The 14562-nt window shown below is 40.0% G+C and overlaps 1 protein-coding gene across 7 annotated transcripts in view; it reads left to right on the top strand.

Moving 5' to 3' along the window:
- Positions 1 to 14562, top strand: part of PRDM2 (PR/SET domain 2) — a 100656-nt gene that overhangs the window by 41628 nt on the left and 44466 nt on the right. For 2 of the 7 annotated variants that reach the window (XM_023532611.1, XM_011363515.2), the window contains exon 2: positions 13108 to 13166. The exons of the other annotated variants lie outside the window; for them this stretch is intronic. The gene's annotated coding sequence lies outside the window, so the exon portion shown is untranslated. The remainder of the gene's footprint in view (positions 1 to 13107; positions 13167 to 14562) is intronic. 7 annotated transcript variants of the gene reach the window in all.

The following is a 14562-nucleotide window of genomic DNA, read 5'->3' as shown; positions in this document are numbered from 1 at the left end:
ACGCTCACTCTGCCAGTGAGCGTCAGTCAGAACTTGAACGCAGGTTTTCCTTTTCACGCCTTTTCTTCTACAGAATATGCTGTTTGTCCAGTTCTACGTGTGGTGGGCAACAGCAGTAGAAGTGACAACACTGGTTCCATTTAAAGTTAAAATTAAAGACTATATTTAATAAGCATGGGAAACAGGTCGGCTTCCGTGGGGTTTGATCTCACCTTCCTTAGCAGCCAAGGGAATTGGCCAAAGCCAAAGGGCGGAGTCTTGGCCGAGTGATAGGCCTGGCTGTGGTGCCTGAGGATGGTGGCAGACGGGCCCTGAACCTTCCGGGTGCCTGGTGGCCAAGGTCCTCTTCCTACTTACTCACAGGCGCTCACCCATAGTTCTTATTTGCAGGTGCTGGAACAGGGCATGGGCACTTGGAGGTGGCGGTGTTTTGTGGAACTGTGGCCCCACATTACATGCTTTATGGCTTACGAGCTTGTCACGTTAGACCCAACTGAGCAATGTCCTCGTCCTCGTCCCCTAATGTAGGTAGCTCTTGCTGCCTTGCCGCTGAGCGATGCCTTCCCTGAGCATTGGGTGTCCCATCAGCATGGGCTGGCTGCCAGGTTGGTTGCTCACTGCTGCTGTGGCGGTGGTCTGTTTCTGAAAGCACAGTACAGTTTGAATTTCTTTTCAACAGGAATTGGAATTTTTTTATCTCTAATTTTGCTGCTACTGAATTACTCCACGTTTAGGTCAATCAGTTGGTCAGTGTTTTTGTTTTGTGCCTTGGAGTCTTGCTTATGTCATAACCTCGTTCTCAGGGAAATTATGTGGATTAACTAAAATTTTCCAAAGCATTTTGCGGAACGTTCACTCGTGTTTTAGTGGACGAATTTACAAAAATCCCAGTACCTGCCATGGTTGAAAACTGCTTCAAACATTGTAATTTAGTGTATTAGGAAATACGCTATGTTCTGTCTATATGTAGGTTGTTACTCTGATTCTCCTGTCCCTGTGTAAATTGGGAGGTGAAACTTGCCTAACACCGAAAAAAAAGGTTTGATGATTATAATATGTTTTCTAAAAGGTGAAAAAAATTACAAGATCCTTATTGTAGTTAGTTTAGAAGAATTTAGTTGATTTTTTAAGATGATTCATTTGTAATTTGTAAGTGAGAAAACAATTTCCTTTGCTTTCCTAAGTTCTTTTTCTAAATTATGGATTAATTGCTGTTTTTATAACTCATTGAGTGTTTCCTTGGCAGTTTCACATTCATGTTTACAGATGAGCTATTACCATATGGGATCTTAAGTGTTCACAGGAGAATTACCAAGAGGAGAGCATAGTTTTACACGTGGAGCGGCCTCTAAAGAACTGAGGAATTGGATAAAGACTCCAAGAACAGCATTACATGGGTTAAAAAGTGATAGACATTTTCTTTCATTTACAGACTGTGCAGAGTAGAGAGTTGCAGTCTCACGTGTAGTAGACTAAGATGGAACTCTGTCTGTGCAGATTTTACATGCTTCCAAAGACAGTTCTAAAGTTTGGTTTTATTATTAATACTTTGGTCGATAAAAATTAGGGAAGCTGAATGACATGGAGAAGAAAGTTATTTGAAAGCACTACTATTGTTCCTCAAAGTGAAAAAGATAAACGCTGAAAGCAGCCCTTTTTTTTTTTTTACCAGATTAATCCAGTGGCAGATCTGCACATCATGTCGTCGTTTTGAATCACTGTTTTCTATTAGTGGTGACCATGACAGAAATTACTTGTTTCTTTAACATGTTTTGCAAGTGCCTAGCCCTGTGCTTGGTGCTCCATATACAGATGGTCTCTGATTTATGGCATCTGATTTTAAGATTTTTTGATTTACGATGGTGTGAATGTGATATGTATTCAGTAGAAACTGGCTAATCTAAGCTATGACGTTCAATAGGTTAAATACATTATCAGTTTAACAATATATTTGACTTACGGTAGGTTTATTTGGATGTACCCCATTGTGAGTCGAAGAGCTAAACCTCCCAGTAAGCTCTGCAAAGCAGGGGTCGTTATCCACCTTTGCAGATGAGGAAACATGCTCAGAGGGGCCATGTGGTTTGCAGAAGTTCACCCAGCTAAATATTTGGCTCCAACTTGCCTAAATCCAGTTTTTATTTCTAATGTTTCTAAGTAGGACAGTTATACTGAATAAGTAGTGGTGTTTTATAAGTCTTTGCCAATTAGCCAGGATGAATTTTCACTATTTACTTTAGAATTGCCCACTTTAATCCTAGATAATAAGGCAGTATAGCGTGATTAAATGAAGTCTTTGGAATTGGAGAGCTCAGTTATGGTGAGAACTGATGCCTTCAGTTACTCTTGCTTCAGGAGTTTATGGATTGAATAGATTTATTGTCCTTTGAGTACCTCAAATAGTTTTTAAAAACACTAACAAATTACTTTATCCCTTGCTGCCTGTTGTCAAGTGTTTTTTTCTTTTCTTTAAACAACAAATTTGTCATTTTGGGCTTTTTATGAATATTTCATGTCTCTTAAGTTGTATGTTATTTTTGAAATCCGTTGAGAAAGCACAAGAACGGGGTGAGGCGTTGCCTGTGCCTCACTCTGCCGTGTGGATGGTGGAGGGCTTGAGTCTGCCACGGCAGAGCTCCCTCGTTTTGTCTTACTGACGATTTCAAGAAGCCCCGATGTGTAGCTTCCTCCTCTGCCCCAGAGTTCTTTTGTTGAGAATGACTGGCCAAATGTTTAGAACAACTGAATAAAATACAATTTTTAAAATTTTTGTTAAGCCGAATGTTATGGAGCATGAACGCGTTTATACTAACATACGCTCTAAAAATTAAATCTAGAAACTGTAAATGCAATTCCTATTTGTGGCTATAATTGAGTTAAATCGTGCTTATTAGTTTCTTTCACTGTCTTATGATGTGATATCTATAAAAGATAGGAATTTTTTTTTTTTAGATGCTTATGGTGGTGGAGGAGGAGAGCTTTTTATTTTTTTCTTTTTCCTTTAAGAGGAACTCATTTGAACTGTTTGAAGCAATAGCTCCTTAAGAGGTTTTGTTTGCTGATAAAGCTGTTCCTATCCCAGCGGCTTGGCTCATTCCTGAGGAAAAGCATAAAAGGAAGCAAGAACAAGAAAGGAGTTGCCCTAACCTGTCCCTGTGCACTCTCGAATTTTCCTGATGAGAGCCAGGGATTGATTTCTTAATTGTATTTATCTCACAACACTGTCTTCAGAATATGTGTGTGTTAATAAAATTTTTAAAAACTTCTTGAATTTGTGGCAAAACGTAAAAGCTTCTACCTAAAAACTTCTTCCTAAATCAAGTATGGAGAGCGTTTAGTTGTTCCTTGAAGATTCAGTAAGTCCTTAACACCCCACCCCCACGCCTCAGACACACGAAGTAGGCTAGACAAAAGAAAAGCACTGTTTAGTCATCTGTGTTTTCATTTTTCACATTTCTTTGGCATTTGCCTTTCTCTTCTACCCTTTTCTCTAAAAATTAGGAAGCAGTAACTTTGTTTAAAAGGTTAAAACTTGGTAGATGTATTAAGAAAAAGTCCTGAGGGATTATGGGTAAGAGACTAGAACATTTTCAGCGTTCTGTAGCATTTATTGTAGCTATTTCCTTTTAACATTTTTGTGGTCATGATCCTGAAATTTAAAAATATTTTTTGATGGAAGTTTTAATAATCTGGTAAATGTTGTATAGTTATTTTAAATGTTCTATATTAATGTATTTATTTTTAACATACAAAGAATATGTGAATGGTTTCAGAGGCAAGAAATTTATTCTACTGATAAAATAAAATACTGTATGTGTGTGGTATATAAAAATACCAGTTTCTAAAATAAGATTATGACATCTAAAATCCTTGCTAATTTGATACTTTCAAAACTTTCACTTTTATATGCTTTTCTTAGTTTAATCAGTGTCTGAATGACCAAAACCTAATTTCACCCTTAATGAATTAGGTGTGTGTTGCCAGGTATGTATAGTTGCAGAGGATCATCTTTGCTTTTGTTAAAAAGAAAAGCAATTACTACAACTTAGGTTAAAATCCTCCCCCCTTTATTTCTGTTTACAGAGATAAACAGTCGTTCCTCTTGTACTGAGAATCCTTGATTCAGTCTTTTGTAGGTTTCCTAAGACATCACATGCCACAAAAATGAAGGCAAACTGGTTTGTTCACCCATGTTTAGAACCCCTAAACCGAATTATGTACAGTGTCTGAAGTTGCAGGACAGATTAGAATGGGCAACAATGCGATTTCTGTGCCTTTTGTTATTCTTTTCACGGTTTAGCTTCTTCAGTTCAGTTTTCATTCTCTTGCCAATTTGAGGGATAGAATATGCTTTTCTGGTTCTTTTGGCTATATTTTTTGTTTTTAACATATGAGATTATCAGAACCTGTTTCTCCATGGAATAAAGCGAACTGCTGGCTTCACGCGGAATGTGAGATCTGTGTGAGGAAAGGCTCCCTGCCTTCCGCCTCCTGTCTCGGTACCTTCACCGTGAGCATGATAATTCGGCATCAGTGGAGACCTAGGTCTTCTTTTCATCTCTACCAGGTTTATGCTGCAGGCAGCATGTGCTGGTTAGTTGCAGTTTTGATCTTTACACATGGAATAATGTCTATTTATACATCATGGATTGTAATTTTGGTAGGATTTACACTGGGCTCGAAATTACAGGTTCCCTCTCTCTGGTGTCAGAAGCAAATAGTGAAAAGAAGTAACTATCAACAGTCTCACTCTTGGTTGGAATTTTGAACAAGGGCTTAAGATTCCAAACTTGCTTGTTTTTAGTTTTATTAGCTGCTATATATTGTCATGGGAAGTATCTTTTTTTGTTAGGTGTGATCATAGGAATATTTAATAATGATCAAATTTGAGTGTTAACCTTAATAAATACCTATTTGTAGTTTTTATTCCATCAAAATGATAAATTCAGGAGTTCAGGATAGAAAATAATGTAAATCACTGTATGCCAAGGTAAATTAAATTCACGGTTGCATTAGAATGTAGAAAATACTAAATCGAGAAAAGGTGATGCTTAACTATTTCTGACTCTCTTCCTTTTTAGAGATACAGGGCCCTCCACATCTCATGGACGGTTGTCAGAAAGGAATTGCTAAACTGAAGGACTGCTGTAATCCCTCCACCCCAACCCCAACTTCAGTTTCCATGCTAAAGCACATTAAAAACAAACCATTACCCAAAGTTTTTATTAGTGGGGTGGAGGTATGTTCAGGCTTCGCTGTTGTTTCTGTATTAAATGCAGCTGGATCCGTACTTTGCAAAGGTAACTTGTTTACAGTGAGCTTAAAGCGTGTGTGTATGTTGGGTGGAGCAGAGAAGGAAAAAATTGCTGACCCAGCTGTACCTTTTGAGTGCTGGGACCTGTATGATACGTGGACTTCATCGTGGCATGCTAGAACACACCCTTGGGATTACAAGGCCAGATTCGGATCCCAGTGTTACCAGTTAGTAGCGGTGTGACTTTGGATGGATAACTCCATGTATTTCGATCCTCAGTTTACTTGTCTTTAAGATGGGTTAAGACCTACCTTTGTAGAGTTGCTGCGAGCCTTGAGCCTTATCAGAATGTGTGGCACACCGACCTTCGTCCATTCCATTGTCATTAGTGGGCACTGGCGAAATTAGCTCTGTAGTAACTCTGCCTGTCCTTTAACTGATCATGTCACTTCTGGATTTAAAAAAAAAAATGAACAGTTTTAACATATTCTAACATGCCCTTTTAAAATTCATACATTTGCTTTGGCGACATGGTGTGAATGAAGTAGATTGCACATTAGATGAGAGTAAAGCTCTTTGGATTTGCAACTGGACACATATCATGGCACTAGACGGAGAATTCCTCGCGTGGAGACCTGATTCTTTGTAAAAGCTGTCTATCCAAACTAGGATACCGGTGGTAATATAGGTTGGTTGATTAGATAACTCTTGGAATTCGATTTGTTGCACGGGCCTGGACGGAAGTAGACATGTTTCTCTATTTGCTTGCTGCCCAGATGAAGTGTATGCTATTCCTGTTTTCTTATCTTGATGTGGTCCAAACCACTCATAGCTCTACTTTACTGTGTCGCAACCAAATTTTAGGCAGGTGACATTTTGGATGAATTTTGGATGGTTCCTCAGATGTTACATTATCAGACAGCCTTGAAAGTAACTGTGTGGGAGCAATGTCAGTGCTGTATATGACAGGTGAAATCTGTCAGTTTACATTCTTCTGGATGTGAAAATCAGGAAAAAACAGAAGTGTGAAAGCCAGTTTCTTGGGAGAAGTTACTAATTAAGTTGATGTCAGTTTTAAGGAAACTAATGTCCTGATTATCTGTGCAACATTTTTATTGAGCAGTCTGGGGAGTTGGAGGTTTTTCAGGGATCACACAGGAGTACTCTGGTCCATACGTGTTTACGTGAACTCACAGCTTTGTGATAACAGGAGGTCTCTGAGCCCCCAGATTTTGTGTTTAAGTTTGTGACTTTCTGGGGAGAGGAGCCTCAGGTGTTATCTGATTTTCAAAGGAGTCTGCAGTTTCTTCCCATAAGATTAGGAACCACTAAAGCATGAACTAGTATGTTTAATTTTAAAAATTAAGTAGAGACAGCAGCAGCAATGCCATCAGTGGGGTTACAGACTTAAAAAATGAAATATCCTCACAACTTCTGTTAGAGCATTAAGATCTATATTGATGGGATGTTGGTGGGTGTTTGCCAGAATTGTTTTCTCTCAGTTAAACTTCTGTCCTCATTGGATTGTACATTTCCATAATGATATCTGGGTGGGATTGTGTGAAACCATGTAGAACAAATGAACAAAACAAATGGGCGAATTCAGAATTGTTAGTGGAAGCAGAATGTTATTGTCTTCCTAAGAAGGAACATATGCTGACAATTTAGACTTGTAGGCGTGGGGTGTCTGTAGTTTGTTTAGTAAAATCTGTGGCTAATCCTTACACTTGGTTCCATTTATTGGGTCTGTGTCGGGCACTGTGCACATGATCTTGTCATGATCTCATTTTCTCCTCCCAGGACAAGTAGTTATCACCAGTGTGTATCACAGTTAACTCCCATCTGCCCTGAACAGGATAATTTCTCACTAATCCAACTGTGGCCCGAGGCTGCACAATAAAGTTTTGGTTTTGTGAATTTCCGTTTTGTGGGCTTCTGGTCTTCGAGGGCCTATTTTGTTCAGAGTGCCACCCCAGTGAGAGAGGAGAACCCAATCCAGGAGTGTCTCACTTTTGTCAGCGTCAGCTCTTCGCAGGGAGGATGTGTGACCCTGGAGACGCAAGAACCTTTGGGGAACAAGAGAATCGAGTGTCTGGATTGAGAGCGAGACCCTTTCTTGCAGTATGGGCACTGGCCTGGGAGGCAGCTGGGTTTCAAGCCCTAGTCCTTTGTGAGCCCTCCCTTCCTGGGGGCATTATTGTACCTCCATGTTGGCGAAAGAAAAGTAGCAACGCTGGGCAGCATGGATAGCTTAAGCCCTTGGAGACCAGCGCGGGGTAAGATGCAGTGTTTCTAAAAGGCTGCACTCTCAGTGCTGGGGCCCATTATGCTCTGAGGGCCACGGCGGTGCCCCAGCAGCCCCCAGGGGTACCTGCCACTCCCCCGCCCTGCCCCCACTCTCTCTGCATATCACTTTTTGCCTCTCTCCCTCCCTCTACCCTCCTGCCTGCTTTCTCCCGTCCTCCTTCCTCCCCTTCCCCTTCTCGAAAATTGTAAAAGAAGTACAGATTCTCTGGAACATTTTTTTCCACTCAAAATTTGCTGCTTCTTGACATTAGTAAGGCCTTTCCTCAGAAGGGCTTGCTTTTCCCAAAGTTAGACATATGACTTCCAATTTTAAATTCCATATGACTTCCAATTTTAAATTCCTTTGGGGCAGATATCTTTGTAGTAAAATATATGAATTCTGTATAGCTCTTAAAGTGCCTTGTAGATAAGCACCCAAGAAAAATTATCAAAAGACTTCTACTTCATCATTATTCCAGAAACTTTACAAAGTATGTAGAGGGAAAAAAAATTTAATCTAGCTAAAATAGTGAGCTTGGGCTAAACTAGTCTGATAAAGGCTGGTACATTGAAGAATGACATGTGTTATTAAAATTGGCCAGTAGGAGTTTGTTTTTAGGTGAAGATATATTAAAACAAACAAACAAACAAACCTGGAATTGAATTTAAATGTAATCTTTGATTTAAAAAGTAATTTCTCTATGAGGAGAAAATATCTTAGTTTCTTCTATTTTTCTTGAGTGTAAAAGATGGCCTTGACAGTTTGCAGTTTGTCAGTGTAGGTGACTTGGACTGGCCTGTGCGCATGCGTGAATTTGTGCTAGCTTCTGCACCTGTGTCAGCCTGGAGTGGGCCAGGCTCTTTCCCCTGGAGCAGTGAGTGATGTGTGTGCATTCATGATTTTTGATAGACACATCTGCAGGTGGAAAGGGGCTGGAGGAAGATGGAGGTCTTGGACAGAAGGGAGTGAGATCACTTAGCAATAGTCATAGAGTCTTAAAACTTATCCTGTAAAAGTGAAAGTGTCTCATTTTGTGGCAGATCCAAGGGATTAGGTAGTTAAATGTATCTGTAAATTCTCTTGTTTTTATAAATGAATTTCTTAAACCTTTACCAAAATGTGGCATATTCTAATGCCATTGTCTAGTTTTTGCATTTTAGAAGAAACAAAATAAAAGCCAGGTGAACAATACTCTCGCGATGATCACAGTTGACTGCCAAAACATTGACCGTCACATCTACCTGGGAGGCACTCATGATTGTTTGAATTAGATTTCTGATTTAAATAATGATGGGTATAATAACCAAGTGCAGTGAAACAAGCAAAAGAATAGGAGGTGTGTGGCTGTTCAAAAGGAGGAGACGAATTAATTTTTTGTTCAAAGTAGTGTAATGCATAGGAAAAAAAGTTGAGTACACACCCAAAGCTAACAGTGGTAATTAGAATGTTTAAGCAGTTTTGACTGTTATTGCAGTGTCTGTTATGAATATTTTAAATCTCTTTTAAATCCTTATAACTGTGTGTCTGTTGTGGATTTGGTGTTTCTGGGGATAGTACTTTTTTCTGGACACTTATACTGGGGTGTACAGGTACGAGTTGGAAAACAGAAACACTTCAGTAAGACTTTTTTTGTGCAAAGGAGAAAGTCAAGGCTTTTTCCAAATTGTACTTTTATAAAAAGTACATCAGCTAATCTCAACCAAAAGAAACACTTTCAGTTGTGTCATTAATTTTGCTTTTGTAAATATATTTTTAAATCTTGCATTTATTTTTTTGCATAATGTAACCAAATGTTACATTATGTTCATCTAAAAAATTAGAAAATACCAAAAGATAGGGAAACAGGTATTATCCCCTCATCATTTTCATATCAGTAGAAGGCACCTGCCTACATCTTAATGTAGATCCTCTCAGTGTATATTAATGAATAAACTCTACAGATTTTATTACTTACTGATATGATTTGACCAATGTTCCTATGAGCATGTCTGTAAACAAACGTAAAGAATGAATTTTAAGTGTTGCAATTGTATCTTGACTCAGATTTATATATAGATTTTATTTCCTGAAAATATTTTTAACCTAAATTTCGTAGTTAATTCATTAGGATATAGTATTGTAAAATTTTTCACGGGCTTTGAGAGGGACAAAGCGACTTTCCTTTTTGCTGAGACTAACCAGTTCTCAAGGGTATGGCCATCTCCTCTGTTTTAGGAGGTTGCCAGGTACTTGTAACACACCACTTCCCTGCTCAGCTCCCAGTGCTGGTATATTTGTCCACAGGAGACTGATACCTAAACTTGAATTAAGTTCTTTACTTTGCAGTCGCTAATTCACTTTTTATGGAAGGTTTTCAGACTTCAGATATATTTTTTCTCCTTTAAAATAAAGGTACTGAACATCCATGACAAGAACTCTGGAAATTAAGAACTCTAGAAATTAAAATAATTATAAATCAGAAGAGGCTAGGAGCTTGTTTAAATTTCAGAAGCATTTAATAAGTCTCTGAAGTTATTCTGTTTATGCCTCGAGATTTTTGGGGTTATAGGAATGTAAGGAAATTTAATTGTTTCTGAATTTGAATTTACTAAAGTTTATTTCTAGTACTTGGAATTATCCAGTCAGAGCCACTAAAAGCCTTCTTTAGAGAAATGAAAAGCTCCCGACAGATAGGATCTTTGCTGTTCTGCCGTCAGCCTGACGTTTGGAGGTTTGGGAGCCAGAGCCTCCATGGCGGCAAAGGCTGTGCACCCCGCTAGCAGGACACAAGCATTCCAGGAATTTAGGCTGTGATCTGTAGCACCGAAGGATCCAGGACTTTTCCATTGTTTCTGTTGGAACTGAAATCTAGAGTCCTGTTTTAATACCATGAACAACTTAAAACCAGAAAGGTTTTATTTTTATAATTTGCCTCTAGGTTACAGACAGCTCTTGGTGAATTTAACTACTAAAACGATTTGAAATTATGCCCAACAAGCCTAAGAGAATGTTTTTAGATTTCAGAGTTATTTTACTTATATAGAAAATGTCTAGGCTATTACTTTCATAAGAACCAACTGTAACAGAATCTCACTGCTTCAGATTTCTCTCTTTCAAACACATGGACTGGATGGACTGAGTCCCCACATGGCTTGTTCATTCACTGATCTCACCTTGGCCAGTCGTAGGGGCCGCTTTCCATCATCCGATAACACGTCTCCGTGTGAAACACTTTGACCTTGTGGAAGCATTTTTGGTGTGGCTTCTGAGGCACTGTTCGCATCAGTCCTGCTGCCTCAGGTTTCCCCATTGTCCTGTCAATGGCTTTTGATGGCTTCGGGGTACCCAAGTCATTATCTTTTTTAAAAGCATACATTAAGGATATCGCAATGGCCCATTAATTCCTTGTGGAAAACTCTGTTTTATATATCCGTTTCCAGCTTCTCTCTTTCTACTCATGCCGCCAACTGTAGAGTGTTAAACCCTGGTGCTGACGTTAGTGCCCTGCTGGCCTTCTTTCATGAAACTCACACCCTTGCCATTCAGAAATGCAGAAAGATGTATAATGACTAAAGACGTTTATGATGACGTTCTCAAACTTGCCTGAAATGCAGATGGCATTGTTACTTCCCTCTTTTAAAGGTGAATTAGAACCCAGAAAGTGTCATTAACAAGGATACTAGAACACGATGACTAGAATAATGAATTGGATGGGAATAAAAGTCCCAGTTTTGTTATAAACTTGCTGTGACATTTTATGCAATTCATATAATGAGATAGAGCTCAGAGAGGTGTGTTTGAGATGCTGCCTAAGACCGTCTTTAAGGCTCCCCCTGCTCTAATTCTTAGGCTGCTTCTCTCTCAGCTTTTAACGTAACCCCTTAGTTCTGTTGTTACTCTGCGTTTGTTCAGTTCTGTAAGATATGTACCCCAGCTTAGCTGAGTATTTTGTTGAAGCCTTTCTTCAACCTCGTATGATAGTGTGCTTCCACACTTCTGACTCCTATGAGAGGCCCTCTCATTTAGGGGCAGGAAGAAGAGGAGGTTCTAGTTGATAGAGTCATGAGGCCGGAGGGAGTAATTTAAAGACCCATCAATCTGTCAAAACGTGAAGGAGAAACTTGGGACAAATGAAGGCTGGAGAAATTCGTCTTTTGTAACTATGCGATCAGAGGTAACCGGGGGCCGTGGAGCTGCAGGAGAGTGGAGAGGGTGAAAGTCTAGGTGCCAGGATCAAGGGCTGGATGGAGAGCTGAGGAGCTGCGGGCCTAGGCGCGCCTGTCCTTGAGGAGTTGGCCTCTGACCCGTTCAGGACAGACCATGTCTGTCGTCCATGATCTTCCATGGTACGGTCTTGGCAGCCCTCACAGATGGGGGACTCACCTGGTTTGGAATCAGCTGTGTGTCTGAGTGAGATGGTGAGCTCCCCAAAGATCAGATGGACCTGCTGCTGCGCGCCGATACTGAATTCCATTTTTATACCTCACAGTTGGCAGCTCCCCAGTGAGGAGGCAGAAGAGTTGCTTGTGCTTCTCACTTTAATTCATTTAAATCGCCAAACGCATGAGCCTTCACTGCTGTGATGAATTTTTTATGTGACTTGAGCAAGCCTTCTAGAATTTTGCATTCTCTCTGATGTGTGAACATTTTTAAATGAAACATTATTCTCGAGAATTTTCTAGTGTTAGTCCCCCTTACTTGAAGAGAACACTGTCCAGAGCTTACTCATGGGATGCTTTGGGCAATTTCGGTTTTGTACCTCAAATCCCAGGCACCAGAAGTATGATGCTACCCATTGTCTTTAAAAAGTGGGCATTGCTGCTGTCGGATGTCTTTGTATGGTAGCTATTTCCCTAGGAAATCCAGTTTTATTAATATTTCATGGTGAATCATATTTGCTCAGATTGGGGTTCTGTCCTGTTGACTGATACTTGTTTCTGGTATAAGGTAAAATTGAAATAGAAAAAACCCCCTGCATTTCAGTTTGATTGTTTCCTTTCTATAAATGCAGTGGAGTCTGCGCCACTTCCATTTGCCCTTGAAACTGAGTGACAGTGGCTATAAAGTGCTTTGTAAAGAAGAAGATATTCTTACTATGCCATTATTGGTCTTAAGAAATAAATGTAGAAAGAGCACTCACAGCATCATCATCCTCAGAGTTTAATTCTGACCCCAAAGCTAATTTAGTTGCGTGACCTCAGGCAGCTGACTTCACATCTGTGGTCCTTGGTGACTCTGTAAAATGAGAGGCATGGATGGGACTCTCGGATCCTCTAGTAGAGTGGCACTTAAGTGGTAAGAACATCAGGTTTACAACATGGGCATGGCACAGGTCTGAGAGTAAGTATACCACATCCTATCCCCAGTTAACACAAAGATGCATTTTTTTTTTTTTTTTTTTTTTGGGCAAGAACCTTATTGCAGTGGATAACTACTGTTTTCCTTCTGTTTCATTCAGTTTCTTCATCTTATGTGTGTATTTCTTTTCCTTATATGCATACAGTTTTGTCCTGTCCTTCATTATGTCCTTTGTCATTGTTTCCATTTCACTTTCCTTGTGTTTCATTCCTGTATCTTTCTTGTTTAGAGCAAGTGGAGCACGCAGCTGGCAGTAGCCTCTGTGTAGGACCCTTCAGGAACCTGATGGTAAGTGCACACGTGTGCTTACCAGGCTCCCAGCGGGCTCTGCGGGACCAGCTCTCGAGGCACCTCCTGCCTCACAGACAGAAACTAACGAGTCCCCTCTTCCCTTTGCAAAAATCATTCAGGTTATTTTAGATTATAGGTTTTTTTTTTGTTTTTTCTTTTAATATGATTACACATAGAAGAGAAACCCAAGTATCAGGAAAAAAAAATACACCGATTTAAGGGAACGTAGCAAGTTCCACCATCTGTTATTGTAGTATTTGGCTTTGTGAGTGACACCAAGCATATGTAAGTGTGAGTCAGGACACCCAGGTTCTAATTTTTGTCCAGTCATAGACTGAGTAGTCTCTGCAGGTCTCTGATCTTCCGTTTCTCTTGCAAAATAACAAGTAGGACGGGTGATTTCATAACTCCTTTACCTCTAGTCTGTGGTCCAAGTGGGAAATTGCTTGAGTGGTAGATGGTTCTGAGAAAACTATTCCATGTATCATATAATCTCAGTTCCACGATATTCATATTAGACGCATTTCAATCATAAACTAAGTATCATTGTTCAAAAGGTACTGCGGAGGTAAATTTTATCATTTCATTTTTTTAGTTTTTAGAACTTGGTTTACTAGTGTTTTCAGGTACTTTTAAATTTTCACGTAAACATAAAGACTGCAGAGCCCCATATGTCTTTAGTGAGCCATATTATATTGGCCTAGCCCAGTGGTTCTTAATCTGGGGAGCCCTCAGCCTCCATCCCAGCTGGACATTTGGCCATATCTGGAGACTTTTGCTTGTCACAAGTTGAAGGACGGCGGTGCCACTGGCATCTAGTGGGTGGGGTCAGGGATGCTTCTGAACACCTTTGGTACCTGGGACTGCTCCACGACAGAGCGTGATGTGGCCTCCATGTCACTTGTGCTGCGATTGAGACGTCCTGGTATCCGGCCTGTAGCAGCCTGTGGTGGGGTACTCTCGTTAGCTCTCTGAATAGGACGCAGATGTCCCTACAGCAAGTGGCTTCTCTGCACAGGGCATCAAGGTTTCCTGGTTGTGGTTTTGAAAGAGAGCACCCTGCGGTGGGGGTGGGGGTGGGGGTGGGGTGGGCACTTCTTACTGGTTAAGTAGGGTGAGTCCAAAAATAGGCATTTGACATTCAGTATCAGCTAGGTGTTCTAGTACTCCTAGGCCGGGAGTAAACTTCAGATAGCACTCTTACCTTTTAGATGGTTACATGATATCATTCTGAGTGGTATTGTTAAAGTTGTCCTTCACTTCATTATAAATCTAGAAATCTCACTTAATATTCTATTTTACATATAGACCAACGTGAGAGGTTACAGAAAATCTTTGAAATGCTTTTGCAAGGGATTGCTTCGATATTTATTTCTATTACATTTTATTGTGT

This window comes from Pteropus vampyrus, unplaced genomic scaffold, assembly GCF_000151845.1.
Source record: "Pteropus vampyrus isolate Shadow unplaced genomic scaffold, Pvam_2.0 Scaffold86, whole genome shotgun sequence".
Classification (NCBI taxonomy): domain Eukaryota; kingdom Metazoa; phylum Chordata; class Mammalia; order Chiroptera; family Pteropodidae; genus Pteropus; species Pteropus vampyrus.
Note: the sequence above shows the minus strand (reverse complement) of the source record. Positions and strands in the feature narration are given on the sequence as shown.